Raw genomic sequence first — 15,049 nt, forward strand, 5'->3', positions numbered from 1 at the left:
TGTCTATTTTATTTTATTTAATTAATTAATTTATTCAATGATGTCTATTTTATTTATTTATTTGTTTGTTTGTTTGTTTATTTTTAGGTGAGGCAACCCTTGATTGACCTCACAGATTGCAAGGACCTTGTCCCTTATTTTGTAAGCCTATAGTACCTGGTCTTCCTAGGTGATCTCCCATCCAAGTACTAACCAGGCCCGACCCTGCTTAGCTTTCGAGATCAGACGGGGTCTGGCATGTTCAGGGTGGCAGGGCCGTAGACCTAATGATGTCTATTTTAACTGCCGGTAAAGCAAGGCCTATTATAATTACTGGGGAATTGTGAAACGATGCTTCTAGGAGGTGGCATAAAATAGCATCAGCTTTAACCTTCGTTTTCTGCAAACAAAATCTTCATCTCGGTCCCTGGACTGGTGGCTCCTTGGTCCTCTATGCCCTGTTCTGGCAGCAGGCAGAGCAATCATATGAGCTCCCAGCAGAAATCCTTGTAGAGAGCCCTGGGAAGGAAGCTATTTCTGGCTATGTGGAGCATAACTCTTTCCCCACTGTTTTCTCTCTGAAACCATAAAGAACAACAATGAGATTTATCTGACCCATAGAATGAAGTTCCTCTGTGTATGGAAAGAGATTCACACAGAAATCTAAGACATCTCACTTGCTTGCCGCCCCTCACCAACAAAAGCCCCAAACCACGTGCAGGAAGATCCATGAAGTGAATTACTGATGCTTCAGAGCTGGCGTGGCTCCTGGTGACCCCTGAACCCCTCATCCTCACTTCCCATGCCAGCACAGACCCCCAAGGGCAGGACTGGCATGACCGCCCGTGTCCATCCCTCTCTGCTTAACTGGCCCACAGCTGTGGCTGAGCCCCAGGGGCTGCAGTGTTCTTGGGTTCATAAAGCAGACACCCTGTCAAAGAATCCTAAAGAAATCTCTAAGCCGTCTTTCAGAAGAGATGGTAAGCACCTCTGAGCCCGGAGCCATGCTCCTCACAGCCCTGCAGCCCTGATTCTGTTCCAGCAGTCAGAGCCACGACTGGGCACTGAGCACTTCCTCTGCGCCTGGCTCTGAGCTTGGTGCTTTTCCAGCTCTCTCATCTGTCCTCCCAGGTAGCCGTAGGTAAGGGAAAATCCTCACTGTACAGGGAAACAAATTCAGATAAAGGACAGCTCAAGTAGATAGAACCAGGATTCGAACCCAGGCCTCCTCTTTCTGCTGAACTTTGTTCCAGCTCAGCAAGGCTAAGGCTGGGGTTGGTTAGTGCCCAGAGGGGTCTAGCACTGCAGGGGTCCAGTCCACATCTCTTACAGTGACTTTTGCCATATGTCTTATCAATGGTATTGCATTAATTTTCATAGTAATCCAATGATATCAGTACCAATGTGACCCCCTTTTTAGGAAGCAGGGGCTCTGAGAACTTCAGTAACTTCCCCACAGGCCACAGCTGTAGGGAGTGGAACTAGGATTCAAATCTAGGCCTGTCTGACCACAGGGCCCTTGCTCTGAACCAATGTACTTCACTGCATATCAAGTGGTTCCCCAACTTCCGTCATAGGCTCTCATCAAGCCCGGGCTGTCCCACATGGCAGTCAGGAGAGCTCGAAGACAGGCAAGAAAAGGGTAAAGGGTATGGGGAAGGCCAGCTCGGGGCTAAGCTCCGCCATCTATCCCTGTTAGTTTGACTGGGATCCAGCTGTGACAGTATATGCTACCTAGACAAAGTGACTCTTCTGGGGTCACATAGCCAGAATGGCAGTGCCTGGGTGGGAATTCCAGCTCTAGACAGAGTTTGAGAAATGGTTTTTCTGGCAGATAATACTTGTTGATTGACTTGACAGATGGTCCCACTCCATTATCCTTGGAACCTCCATTAAAAAGGGCAATTGCTCTCTTTCTCAGTCCCTGGTCTGGTCTCGTGACACAGTTCTTGAGAGTGGGATGTCAGCAGAAGTCCATTAGGAGCTTATGGGGAGGTCCTTGCTCTTTTTTATGTGAGGGACAATGCTACTGATTCTACCTCTTGGTTTACCGTGGCCATGTGCCTTGAGTAGCATCAACCATCTTGCAACCTTGTAAGAAAGGCCAAGAGCAGCTGGCCCTGACACTGAGTCACTGGACCAACACAATCAGCTCCCTAGCCAAAGACTTACCGGTATGTGCACCAAATGCACCCCTTTGTGTTTAAACCTCTGTAAATCTGGTTTTCTGTCACTTGTAGCCCAGCATAGTCTTGACTGACGCAGGTCCCTATAAGTGATGATGAAGCAGTAGCATGCCTCATGATACCCTGGTCATTGTGGCACACACTGATTAGTAAGTACCAAGATGCGAATTCATGCTTTCAGCAGGAACGAGCTGCTGGCTGCGGTTATGGAACTCTCGGAATGACTAGACATATGTAAGTATGGTGTTTCACTTCCCCAAACTAAACTGTGTAAAGCTCATAAAACATGAACAAAAACTGATGTACGATCAGGGAAAAGTTGCCAAGGGCTGTGGTTCCTCTCGGTGACTCCTCTAGAGCCCATCAAAGCCTGATGGAAACCTTCCTGAAGGGAGGAAAAGAGAACAGAAATCAAAATCGGAGACAGCGGGACGTATTTCCCAGGGAGCGCCAACAAATATGAGGTTAGTGGTGACTGTCTGAGACCGTCCCTTCTCCTCCACTCTCTCCATCATTCGGGTATATAATTGACAATTTCATGTGGGGCTAAGAGTATAGACCTCAGATTGGGTTCAAACCTCAGTTATGAATACAATTCCAATCATGAAACCTACTCTTCATATGACACTGGATAAGTAAGTTACTTAAACTCTCTAAGCCTCTACTTCTTCATCTATAAAATGGGCTAATAATGCTTAATTCATGGTGTTGTCATGAGGCTTACATTAGGTAAACCATGTTCCATGCATAACTCAGGCCCTGGCATGTGGTAGGTAATTGATAATGTTAGTTATCGTTAGGGTCTTCAGCGAGAGCAAAGTGGCTCTTTGTCTATGATGCTTTCCCTGATCTTTTATCACACAAAGAAGGCCATCTTGCCGCCAACCCCACTGCTCTCTGCGAGAGTCCTACTATATTGGCCATTATTCTCTTATACTATTAATTCCTCTTGAGGTCAGAAAAGCTGGGGATGGAGGGCAGTCAGGACCTTGGCCAACATGCCCATTGAAGGTCCCCACCAGCAGCCTTGACTTTGCCAGCGCTAACCTTTTTATACCTAACAAGGCAAACGACCATGGGTCAGGTCGAGGCTGGAGCAGGGGTGCAAGGACAGACCGGCCCATGAGATAAGAAGGGGGGTGCGGGGTAGGTAGATACCCTGTGAGGGTCACTTTCAGCTTTGTGATTTGATATCGGCATAAAATCAAATGCAATTGAGTTTAACTCTGTTTGAGACAACATGGATTACCATCCCCTGCCCCCCGAGTCTGGGCAGTCTCCCTATCAGTCAAGAGAACAAGCCATAAATTTCCCCGTGGATACAAGTGCTGGGCACACAACACACTCCGCTGTCTCCCTTGTTTCCAGAAAGGGTTGATGAATCCTCCCCTTAGCATTTATTTCAGCCATTAACAGGGCACAGTAGAATTTCAACAGGACAGAAATAGAAGACAGAAAGGTTGATCCTGTCAAAAGCTCTTAATATAATTATGAGAGACTAACCTCTGCGTGCACCCCCACCCCGACTTCAGGAATAATTAGGCTGCAAAATGCTGGGAAGGAGCTGAGGTGGGGGAGGGAAGGGACAGCAGGCTGAGGACACCGTGATTAGCGCGATGGCTGCTGCTTCTCTGCAGCAGGACACGATGCCGCAGCCCTGAGGTCCATGGGAATTCTGCAGCTTCATAAAAGCCCCGGTCACAGCTTGGATCATCTCAGACGGCAATTAGTGGCTCTAATCGTTTCGGCTGAGACGTTATGGCTGCCCCACTGCCATTCCCTCTGCTGAAGTTTAGTTATGTAGGACTGTGCCCTAATCACCCCCCACACCGAGGGTGTCTACAGAAGGTGGCCAGGGACATCTAGGCCATGGCACCAGGCTTCACAATTAATGGCCTCAGAGACAAACCAGCAGGAAAGCAGAGTCCCTCTTCCCTTGAACATTTGCTTTCTGTTTAGTGTTTAATTTTCTCTTTGAAAGGCAATCTATGGAAAAAAAAAAAAAAAAAAAAAAAAAACAGTCCCCAAAGTCCATCGAGTTGTCTTTTCTTTAACTTAATTTCCATCCTAATGTTTATGCAGCTCCTACTGTGGCTGGTGTTAGGCATTCGTTATTCTAATTCTGCAGTAGTCTCCCCGGGGTTTGCTATTTCGTCAGAGGACTGCACTGTTCTATTTCAGAATTTGAAGCAGAATTAAAGAACTCAGGTGTCACTGAAGGGGCCCAACACCCTGGGAACGCGCTCCCCAGGGCTTCTTCCTTCCTGGCCCCAGAAGTGGGCTGCCCTTCGGCTCTACTGGCTGCCACCCGGGCTCTGGAGCATATAACTGGTGGCCGAGTCACAGAGCCCTGTGCTCTGTATGGAGAACGGATTCAGATCCCCGAAAACTGCTCCTCCACGATTCTGCACCCGGCCTCCGTCGGCAGCGGTGCCAACTATACCTTTCAGAAACACTCCAGTTTAGCCTTTAAAAGCACTCTCTAGAGCTGAGATTACCTCGGGTTTGAATCTCAGAACTAGCACTTACCAGCTGTGTGACCTTGGACAATTCTTTAACCTCGCTGTGCCTTGTTTTCATCATCTGTAAAACTGGGTACCAACAATACAGGACCATTAGTAGCATTGGAAGAATTAATAGTTATAAATTGCCTGGAAGAGTGCTGGGCACACAGTCAGCAGCAGCAGGTAGCAGCCGTAATCATTATTACTGTTATTAGACCCTACTGGGGCTACCTGGATGCAGACTGGAGCTGCAGTTCCCAGCGTGCCCAGCAGGGCGTGTTCTGCATCTCAGTGGCACAGTGAGTGGCGTGGTTGATGATGGATGCTGGGTCCACCAAATGCGAACATCCTGGTATCCGCACGTTGGATTCTGTTGGACAATGGGTGCTTCCATCCCTTCACAGACTTCATTTTAATCCCTCTAACCCATTTGGCTATGACTTGTTTGAGGAAGGCAGGCAAAAGGGAGAAAATCACTGGAATTCTGATTCTCATCTTCAGAGGGGATCATTCACTGGGCCATGGTCACTTGACTAGCAAGTGGCATTGCAGGGGTTCACATCCACATTGACTTGACTCCCAAGGGCATGACTGCCTCGGAGGCCCCTTGGTGATGACCCTTTTGCCAGGGGCTGCTCCATGCCATTCCAGGCTGCAGACTGGTAAGTGTGGAGATGATTCCACCAACAAATCTCTGAAAACAGAGGTGAGGCTGTTTCATAACCTCCAAAGGTTGGAGACGGTCCAGGGGAGAGAAGCTGGCCTACTTGAAAGGCTTTCCTCTCAGCGAAGGAAATTCCCACTATCTCAAGACACAGGATGAGCTGCCACCTTCAGGCCAAGTTCGGATGACAAGGCCTTGTTCTAAAATACTCAGCCACCAGTTCTATCCTTGTGGGACCCAGCCTCACAAATCTGTACCTCCGCCCATGGCGAGGATTCCCCAGGATCAAACCAGAGCCTGTGCCCCGATGACTACCTCAGAGGTCCCGTTTCTGGGCATGTGTGGATAAGCCCGCTGTCCCCACCAAACGAGGTCCCTAGGCAGGAGGACACACAGCTGTCAACCACTCCTCTGCATTTTCCTCGCTTGCTTGGCGGCACATCGTCAGCTGCCTAAGTTAGCAGTTCCTCCACGTGTAGCATTGATGACTGGTGGTCTGTGGGCACTCCAGGGCTGTAGGCTGCACTTGGCCTCTGACAAGCCGAGTGGTGTCTGGCAAACCCCAGAAGTGCGGGTCTCTTGAGGGCTGGACTCAGGCTGTGGAGAGGGCAGACTTCCACATGTGCGACCTGCCACTCAACCTTTCCTAGGGCCTTCTGTGCCCCGGACTCCCTCATCAAAGAGGCCAGGCCCTTTGCATGTGATTCTCTCTCTATTCAAGTTCTGGTTACATCGCCAGGGGAGTGGCTGTTTTAGGCTGAATTTCTCTAGATCAAGGGTACATCAGTATCGTTCCCAGCAGACCAGGCCACCCAGGTGATTTAAAAAGCTGCCAGAATCTTTGATGTTGGTCGTTTTCCAGCCGCAGTCTCCTCAGGTCCTGATTTTGCCAAAGTCACCCGCCTGCCAACCTTGGCTAAGGTCAAAGATCTGGGCCTTTATGTCATAGCCCTGTCATTCTGGAGCCTTCACCGCCCCTCTGAAGAGAATCATCTTCCTAAGCCCCTGCAGAAGAGGAGGGGTAATGGGTTGAGGAGACAGCCCAGCTTTGGGGCCAGATCTCCAGAACTTGAGTGCTATGTGGCCTTAAGCATCCTCAGGATGCTCCCTGCACAGTAAGGAGAGTGGTGGCTCCATTAACTGTCGTTTCCATGATGAATGTGAACACCTGATAACATAGGGAGCCCTGCAGCTCAGGACATTGCCCACACTCGGTACTCCTTTGCTGCCTGCTGAATGATTTGCCCATGACACCTGGCTGCTTGGTGAGCATGGCGACTGGCTGGGTGTGAGGCAAGCACTGAAAGGACCCTGGGCTTGTCTGAGTCTGAGCCAAAGGGAAGGGAGTTGCCATTGGCCTAGGCATCCATCCACTGGAAAAGATAGCAACAAAATCCAGAGCTCCCCCTATTGGAAAAGAGAGGCATTGAAGGGCATTCGAGAAAAAGCAAGAGGAGAGGAAATGGCAAAGGCGCTACAAATAACTCGCTTGTCCTGCCGCTTTGCCCAAAGATTGCTCATCTTCAGGCACATCCAGATTCTGGAGTTTCCTGCCCACCCATCCTCCACAGCCCTGGCCCCCATTTTGCAGCCCACTTATGGACCATCGCCTCATGGCCTTGCTCTTTGCAGGGGCAGCTGATTCCCTGCACTGATTCATGAGAACACAAACACTTCCATGTGCTGGGAGGATGGTGGGCAGAAAGATGTGGTCTGCTCAAGGCATTCTGGAGGTTCTAAGGACTGGGAATCCTACGGAAGAAAGGGCGTGGGTGGGGAAAGCGGGCTGAACGTTCTGCTCACAAGGCTCCTGAGGCCCCTGGAATCCAACACTGGTCTCTCCGCTGGCAGGGCTGATATCCAGAAAAAAGTGAGACGATGGGCAGAGATTTGCATGACTGAAAGGTCAGGCTGTTGGAAACATGCATTCATCTTCTTGGATCTTGGAAAGTCTGTCGGCCGGAGGAAGGGTTGGTCCCACGGCAGAGACTGGTCCATCAAATGTCCATCTGGCTGCGGGGCCCACACCGCCTCCCTCAGGGCTGCCTACAGAGAGAAGGGAATTTCTCAAGGAACAAGAAGGGTGAGCTGGGCAGGGCTGCAGTGGAGGCTGAGCCAGCTGCAAACCCCGGCTCCTTCCTGTCTCGGGGCAGCCTCACATGGAACCAGCACCCCCTGCCCCGACTCTTTCCCATGAGAGCATCCCAAATAAAATCATAGAAGAGGCATGTTGGGGCATTTCCAATACTACAGACATAAGTCAGGCAATTTCTCTGATACCTGAATTCTCCCACATGCTGTTTGATTTAATTATTCATAAGCACCATCAATAACTACTGATCTCCAAGGATGAATGAAGCTGTCCAGAGTTCTGCTGAAGGCGAATGGGCGGGTGCTGCCCCAGCCAGAGACCACTCGGAGCTGTCAGGGGCCACTGTCCCCATTAGCACTGCAAGCGCGAGGCCTTCCCATCAGTCATTGCTGGCCTTATCTTATCGATCCTTTTAATAGCAGGCAGTAACAATTTATTAGTAATTTTCCAGAGTCTCTGCCTCCTGGCTAGATTTTTTCTTCCATCTTGAGAGCTGAAGTAATATTTCTTCTAAATCTGGCTCTTTTCAAGGCACTAAGAGAGGCCAGTCTGAGTGAGCGGGTGATGCCTGCAGAGAAGGAACAATTAAATTTAAACATTTCCATTTTTTTTTCTCCTTGCCTATTTGTAAAAAAAATAAATAATTTAGTGGTTGCTATTAAACAACTCTTCCTGAGCTGGGGGTGAGGGGCACCCACAGAGACCAGATGACAAACAAGATATCTTTTTATTTCAATCTTATGTTGAAATCTTTATTTCGTTTTATTTCCCCTTATAGAAATTGATTTCTACAAGCCAGGGAGACGTTGACCGGGCCCAGGAGCCAGCTGAGCTGGGGGCGGGGTGAGGGTAAGGAAGGGGCAGGAGTTCCCCACTCCCGGCCTCCCTGCCCTGCCCTGTGACTCGGGCTTTTGATCCTCCAGTGTTATGCACAATCAAAAGAAGGGGAACAAGAAGCCACTTCCCTGTCTGATGACCCACGAGCTGATTCATGGCGCCTCTCCTTTCCGTGAGAACGAAAAACTGCAAAGAAGGCGCTGACTTTCAACCACGCGCTGGCAGGAGGCGCGCGACCGTGGGAAGGGAAAGCGGGCGGCGAGGAAGGGCCCCTGGCGGCCTCTCCTGGCTTCTCAATGGCCCGCCGCAGCCAGGAAGCCGTTAGCGGCTCGGCCTGGGTAGGCGACTGGGGCTGTGTAAGTTCTAAGTGTTATCCGTTCACGGCCAGAGGAGGACAGGCCAAGGTGAGGCCAGGAACTGACAAAGCCCTCGAGGGGGATGAATGCGTCATTTCAGGCTTTCCAGCCGTAGTTGCAAAGTCGCCTCTGCCTCTCAGCCACATACTGCTTCCAAAAGCAGGAATTCCTGTCCCAGGGACGCTTAACTCGCCCCAGGAGGGCCCTAGTCTCTTATCCTCTGGTCCTCTGCCCAGATTCCCTCCAAGGCGGGATGGCCGGGGCTCCCAGGGCTGATGATACACCAGCCACCAGCTTCTTGTGCCCTGAGTTTACAGCTTAATTTGCATGACGATAATAGATGTCATTGTGCCCAGAAAGGGTAAACAACTGCCCAAGACCACACAGCTAGTAACTGGCTTCAAATGCATGCCCATCTGATTATTACTTATTTTTCTAGTTATAGTTATGTTATTGGCTTATATATTTACATAAATATATTTATATAATTAACATAGAACTTTAATATATTTGTTTAATTGTATAATGTATTAAGTTATAATTTTGTAGTTTATGACTTTTTATTATTGCTGAGGTTTGTATGTTATTTACGTTTTGAATAGACAGTAGTACATGCGGTTCAAAATTCAAAATGTACCAAGGGAATGCAGTGAAGAGTCCCCCTTCTCAGCCTGTCCTTCAGGGAGGACCACTGTTAGTTTCTTGTATATTCTTTTAGAGACAGCAAGATAGATAAAAATAAAATGCTCGTGTATTCTTTTTACACAAGCGGATCTACACTACTTATCATTCTGCTCCTTTTTTTTTCTTCCAAACAGTATTTTTTGGAGATCATTCCATTTCAGTACATAAGGAGCCGCCTCATTCTATTTATTACTCCATGATATGAAGACAACATATTAAATTATATTTTAATCTCAAGAAGCAAATGCTTTTCCACTCTCCTGTTTTATGTATTTATTTTAAAAGTCCCATCTTCTCTCTAACTGAACTTTCCATTTTGAACCCAGATCTCTTGCTCTAGAGTGAATTCCCAGTGCTGGGGAGCAAATCGGTTCTTGCTGGACCCCCAGGGCTGAGCCTTCATGGCCTCCTGTTTGGCAGGGTCCCTGACTAGCCACAGTCTGGCCCACTCCACAAACTGTGGTCCTGACCTTCTGCAGAGAAGGCTCCTTGGCCCACAGCCCGGAACTGGGTCCATCACTGTCTCCATCTACGATGAAGAAGCATTTCTGACATTATTCCGCCATATGCAGAGCCCATGTTTCAGGAATTGATGAGGTTTGAGATTGCAAGTCTAAGAAGTTTAGGGAGAAGATGTTAAGACACGCTATAATGTTTGGTGTCTCTTGGAGCCATACCTATGATGATTTTTCAGTAATAAGGATTATGGTATAATAGAAGTTTTGAAAATAGGTTTTATTTTTTAGAGCAGTTTTAGGTTCACAGCAAAATTGAGTGGAAAGTACAGAGTTCCCATATACCCTCATCTCCCCTGCTAGAAATGTCCCCCGCCAGACTGGAAAATTTGTTATAATCAATGACCCTGTATTCACACGTCATAATCACCCAAAGTCCATAGCTTACATTATCTATCACTTGGTTTTGTACATTCAGTGAGTTTGGACAAATGTATAGTGACATATATCCACCATTACAGAGTTGTGCAGAGGGCACTAATACACTGATCCTAACTCCTTACTCGGCTTCCTGCCCGGTACTCACTCCCTTCCGACCCACTCCAAAGATATGCACTGATATTTGTCAGAATGCTGATTTGCTCACAACATTCGCTAGATCTCTATCACTTGTTGATCGATGGCTGTGTCTCCCAAACATCAGATATTTGTGCATCTTCACTATGATGTTTGACATGAGTTTTCAGGGGTTTGTCTATACCATTATTTATTTTGTATTTTTCTTTATATCAACCCTTCTCAGGGATATTTGAATTTCGGCATGAATTTTAGGATAAAAACTTTTGCAGTTATATTATGGGTCTCAATCAAAAAGTGAAGAACAACTTTGTAGATGGGTTTGAAGGCCTTCTTAGCTCCCCGAAACCACACAAGCTGGTCCTCTCGACGTGGAAGCTCAGTAACTATGATGGAGAGTCCGGTGCAAGACTGAGAGGCACAACACAGATGCCTACACTTGTCTTGGGTGGTCAGTGCAGAGGTGGCTCCTTTATATAACCTACCTCTTCAGCTATGAGGGTGAAGGTGAAGGATGAGGGTGAAGATGGCGAACGTTTGTCATTGCCCATTGCTGGAGGCGGGAGTAAAGAGAACGAGAGTGAGGGGAAGGAAGGAGAGAGGGAAAGAGAATATCTAAGTTTTCATAATTTACTCCCTGGTGTTAAAACATCTATACCTGAAAAAAATATATGTAATTCCTTTGCATAGATTATCCCCATTGTCAATATAAAATGACTTAGTCACTATGTAGGGGAAATAAAGAGGTTGATTCATGGTGATGTGACCCTCTTGTCATTATGGTTCCTTTTTCTCTGTCCTATATCAAGACTCAGAGCCTTTGGAACACAAAGAAGAACCTGAGAGGAAACTGTAAGTAAAACTTCAGAATAATCTTAATTTTGAAATTGCCCCTTTTTAAAGAAAAAAATTACATATTAATAAATTGGAGTCAACAATTGAGACCAGAGGATACTTTAATCCCCTGCTTTATTCCCGACTGTTCATCTAGGTGCAGAAATATCAGAAAGGCCGTCTTTGTTAATGCTTTATTAATGCTGGCCTGAGGGATCTGCATACCCTCATATCGGGGAAGACCTTGGCACGAATATCCTCTTACCGGAGCAGCTTGTATAGATTTGAACCTTTCTCAGACTTTGAAGAATTAATCCCTGTCAGCCAAGCCTCTGGGCAGTGGTGAGGAGCAAGACTGGCCCCCTCTGCTAAAAAGAGGCTGCCACAAATGACCGACTGAATTGTGGCGTAAATGCTTTTCTGTTTACCTGGTAGCTTTCATTAATCTTGCCTTTCTTGTGTGAAGATTGCTTTCACAGAGGAAGGCATTTGCAAGCTTTCCCGAGGCAAGAATGATTAAAACTAAGTTATGAGGAACTCATTCCACCTCAAAGCGAGGCCTCTGTGCCTGCTGGATGTATTTTGGCAGGCCGAGAGAACAGAATGTTCTGAACCAAATCATAAGTTTGCAAGAGGTTTTTGTTTTGTTTTGTTTTGTTTTTTAAAAAAAGGAAAGAAAGAAAAAGAGCAAAAGACAGGAAATGCTTTCTTCTTCTTCTGTCCCACTTACAGGTATGGGACTACTGTGAAATGCCAAAATCCAGAGCCGGCTCTGCTGCTCTTCTTTGCCCTTATTTCAGAGACTATTGGGCAACAGGAACCTTAGAACGGGGCTTGTCCAAAGGAACTGTGGTCCCGAGAGGTGCAGTGACCTACGCGAGGTCACGCGGCCCATTGTGGGTGAGACAGGCTGGACCACGTGTCTCCTGTCGCTCTGCCTGTGCATTTTTCCTATTCCAGTCCACCCTTCATCCAAATTTCCTGTAAAAAGAGACTCCCATCAAGTCCCATAGACAGTGAGAGAGGCTGACAGGTTCAGACTAGATCCCTGCGGGAGATCAGCAGAGCTGGTTTGAGGAGCACAGAACGAAGAGGGGAATCATCATCTGGGTTTTGTTTCTCTCCAGGGTGTCTGCAAACTGTATCTGGGATTGTTGAGCATAAGCCATTGGCTTCTGCATGGGGAGAAGCTCATTGTTTGGAGGTTCTAATTACTGTTTCTTGGCTCCACTTGTGATGGCTGCTGTCTGGGCCTTGAATCTAAAGCAAAGATGTGTTCTTTGCACTTTGAGAGTTGATCAAAGGACAGTGCTCAGGAATGTTGGTCCCTTGACTCCCCAGCAAAGTGGGGTGGGTGTTGGGGCCCAAGCCCTCCATGCCAGGGCTTTTGCTGCTGCCACTGACATTTAATACTCCGCAGGGAACACAATCGAATCCACCGTGTATGCACCTCGAAGCCAAGGTCTCTTAGCGTGTGCAGGGTTGATGGAGAAGCCTGGCCACTTGTTTCCCATGGCAACATCTCAGCTCTGCGTGAAAGCAGATAAGTGTGGGCTCAGGCTGGATACACAGACTGTGTGGCTCTGCTTGGCTCCCCACTTAGACTAGGGGCTCCTCATCGCCAGCCCTGTTCCATTCCTTGTCCCTCCCACCCAGCCACACAAAAATCGATTTAACCCAGTGAAAGAGACATGGGGCTCGTGATACTCTCCTGTGGGCTCCAGCTGTGGTTTCCTCCGCAGGGGGGTATGGTACAAACTGAAGGTTGGAGATGAAGGCAGGAAAGTGGTAATTACTCTTGGCTGTTGGTAAAATCAAGAAACAGGTACTTACTTGATCCTAGAGAGACAAGGATTTTGAGTCGGGCAATGAGAATTACTGATAATGGAGGCAAAATAAAGAGAAATTGCAAGTTAAAGGGATCAGGTTAGCCTTTTATAAGCTGCCAGAAGAAGCGATGGAGAGAGAGAGGAAGGGGCTCAGTGCAGTAGCACAAGAGGAGGGAATGAGATAGTTAGAGATCTTCGGGAATAAAGAAATAGTCCCAAAGCATAGAGAAAAACCTTTATTCACGAGACTGAAACCTGGCCTACAGCATGATTTTAAAATATCCCAGGGGATGTAAAGAGGGAAAGGTAATTCAGAGAAGTGGGGAAGAGGAAGGATAAGGGGGGGAGAGAGGCAGAGCAGAGAGAAGAAGAGAAAGGAGTGTGAGGATCCCCCAAAGACCAAGGGTTGCAAACTGACGGTGGACAAAATCAGCCAGTCAGAGTGCTTAAAAATAATTTGAGCCTACTTAAAAAAAATCAGATGTCACCCACAGAAATATGGATTTCTGTCTTCTCTTGGGAAAAAAATCAGAAAATCTGGCCATTATAAAATCTGTCTCTATAGAGCCTAGAAGAAAATTTGCATGGCTGGGGGCTGCTGCTCCTGGAGCTGAAACTGGGGCACAGGCTCTCCACTGCGCATCGCCCCACACGTCTCGCTCCCAAGAAGCAGCTGCGTCTCCTGATTTCCTTCACTCTTTTCGGTGCCTGTCTGACCCCGGCAGGCATTTGAAATGCTGGATGCTGCCTACATTGCTCTGATCCTGACCTCCAGCTCAATGGAGTTGGGGCCAACACTGAATGTGCCTCTCATCATCCTGGGACAGGTGGCTCAGCTGAGACTCTGCAGCCTGGATCTGAGACCCGGTTGGACTGGACACCAGGGTAGAGACCTGCAGTCAGCTTTGGAGGGTTCGATGGCTGTGCAGGCAGAGGAGGCAGAGGATGCCAGAGGCAGAAGACGGTGCGGGAAATCTTGTACTGGCATTGTTGGATCCGCATTTCAGGATGCACGCCTGAGCGGAATCCTGGGAATAGATGTCAACCAAATTTAGAAGCTACTCTTTGAAGATCGTGTTGAAGAGGGTTTGAGAAGCTGCCCATCTTGAACCCTCAGTGTCACTTAAACACGGATTAGGATCCTGGTTCTTCCGCTTGTTCTCTGTGTGACCTTAGGCAAGTTATTTAAGCTCTCTGAGCTTCAGTTTCCTCCTCCAAACTGTGTAGATGTAACACAGAGCTGCCGTGAAGATTAAGAATAGTGTATATTTGATGCTAAAACAGTGGCCAGGCACTTGGTTAGCAACTAGATGACTGTCTTTATTATTACTACTTAGCTAGTTCTCAGGCAGCGGCACAGCTATGGGGCATTCACTTCTCTCTGTATTTTGTGGCGCCTGAAGGCAAATTTGGTCTATGGGGAATTTAGCTCCATTACTCAAGGAACCTTGGTAAAGATGGGGAAGTGGAGGTTCTGAGAAGTCAGAGCCGAGCCGCTGTCGTGCTGGGGAATGTGTCGCTGTCTGGTGGAGACCTGGGTCTTGCTCTCAGCTCCGCCTCCAGGGCCGGGTGCGTTCGGCGAGTCCGTTCGCCTCTTTGGATTTTCGGTTCCTCATCTGTGGAAATTAGCTGGCTGGGTGTCAGTCACAGACACCAGCTACATGTGACTACTTAAAGCTAGGTTAATTAAAACCAAAGACAGTTGAAATTCAGCTCCTCAGTTGCACCAGCCCCGTTTCAAGGGCTGGATGGACTCGTACGGTCGATCATAGCAGACAGCGCAGATCTAGGACAACACCATCATCACGGAAAGTGCCATCAGACAGTGCTGGGTTCTAGAGCTTGTGCCCCAGTGCCTGCTCCTCCCACGAGCACATCGGCTCCACTTGGGAGCGTGTTAGGAATGTGACATCTCCAATGCCACTCTAGACCTTTGGAATCAAAATGGACATTGTAACCAGATTCTCCTAGCTATTACCTATCAAGATTGAGAAGCTCTGAGCTATTAGATTTCTTCCAGCTCTAAAAAATGAAATTTACGAGTCTGGGTATC

At 47.9% G+C, this 15,049-nt stretch overlaps 1 pseudogene; it reads right to left on the minus strand.

Moving 5' to 3' along the window:
• Window positions 1–144: 144 nt before the first annotated feature.
• Window positions 145–263, minus strand: LOC111747436 (annotated as a pseudogene).
• Between the last annotated feature and the right edge of the window lie 14,786 nt (window positions 264–15,049).

The sequence above is a fragment of the Pteropus vampyrus genome, unplaced genomic scaffold (assembly GCF_000151845.1).
Source record: "Pteropus vampyrus isolate Shadow unplaced genomic scaffold, Pvam_2.0 Scaffold222, whole genome shotgun sequence".
Classification (NCBI taxonomy): domain Eukaryota; kingdom Metazoa; phylum Chordata; class Mammalia; order Chiroptera; family Pteropodidae; genus Pteropus; species Pteropus vampyrus.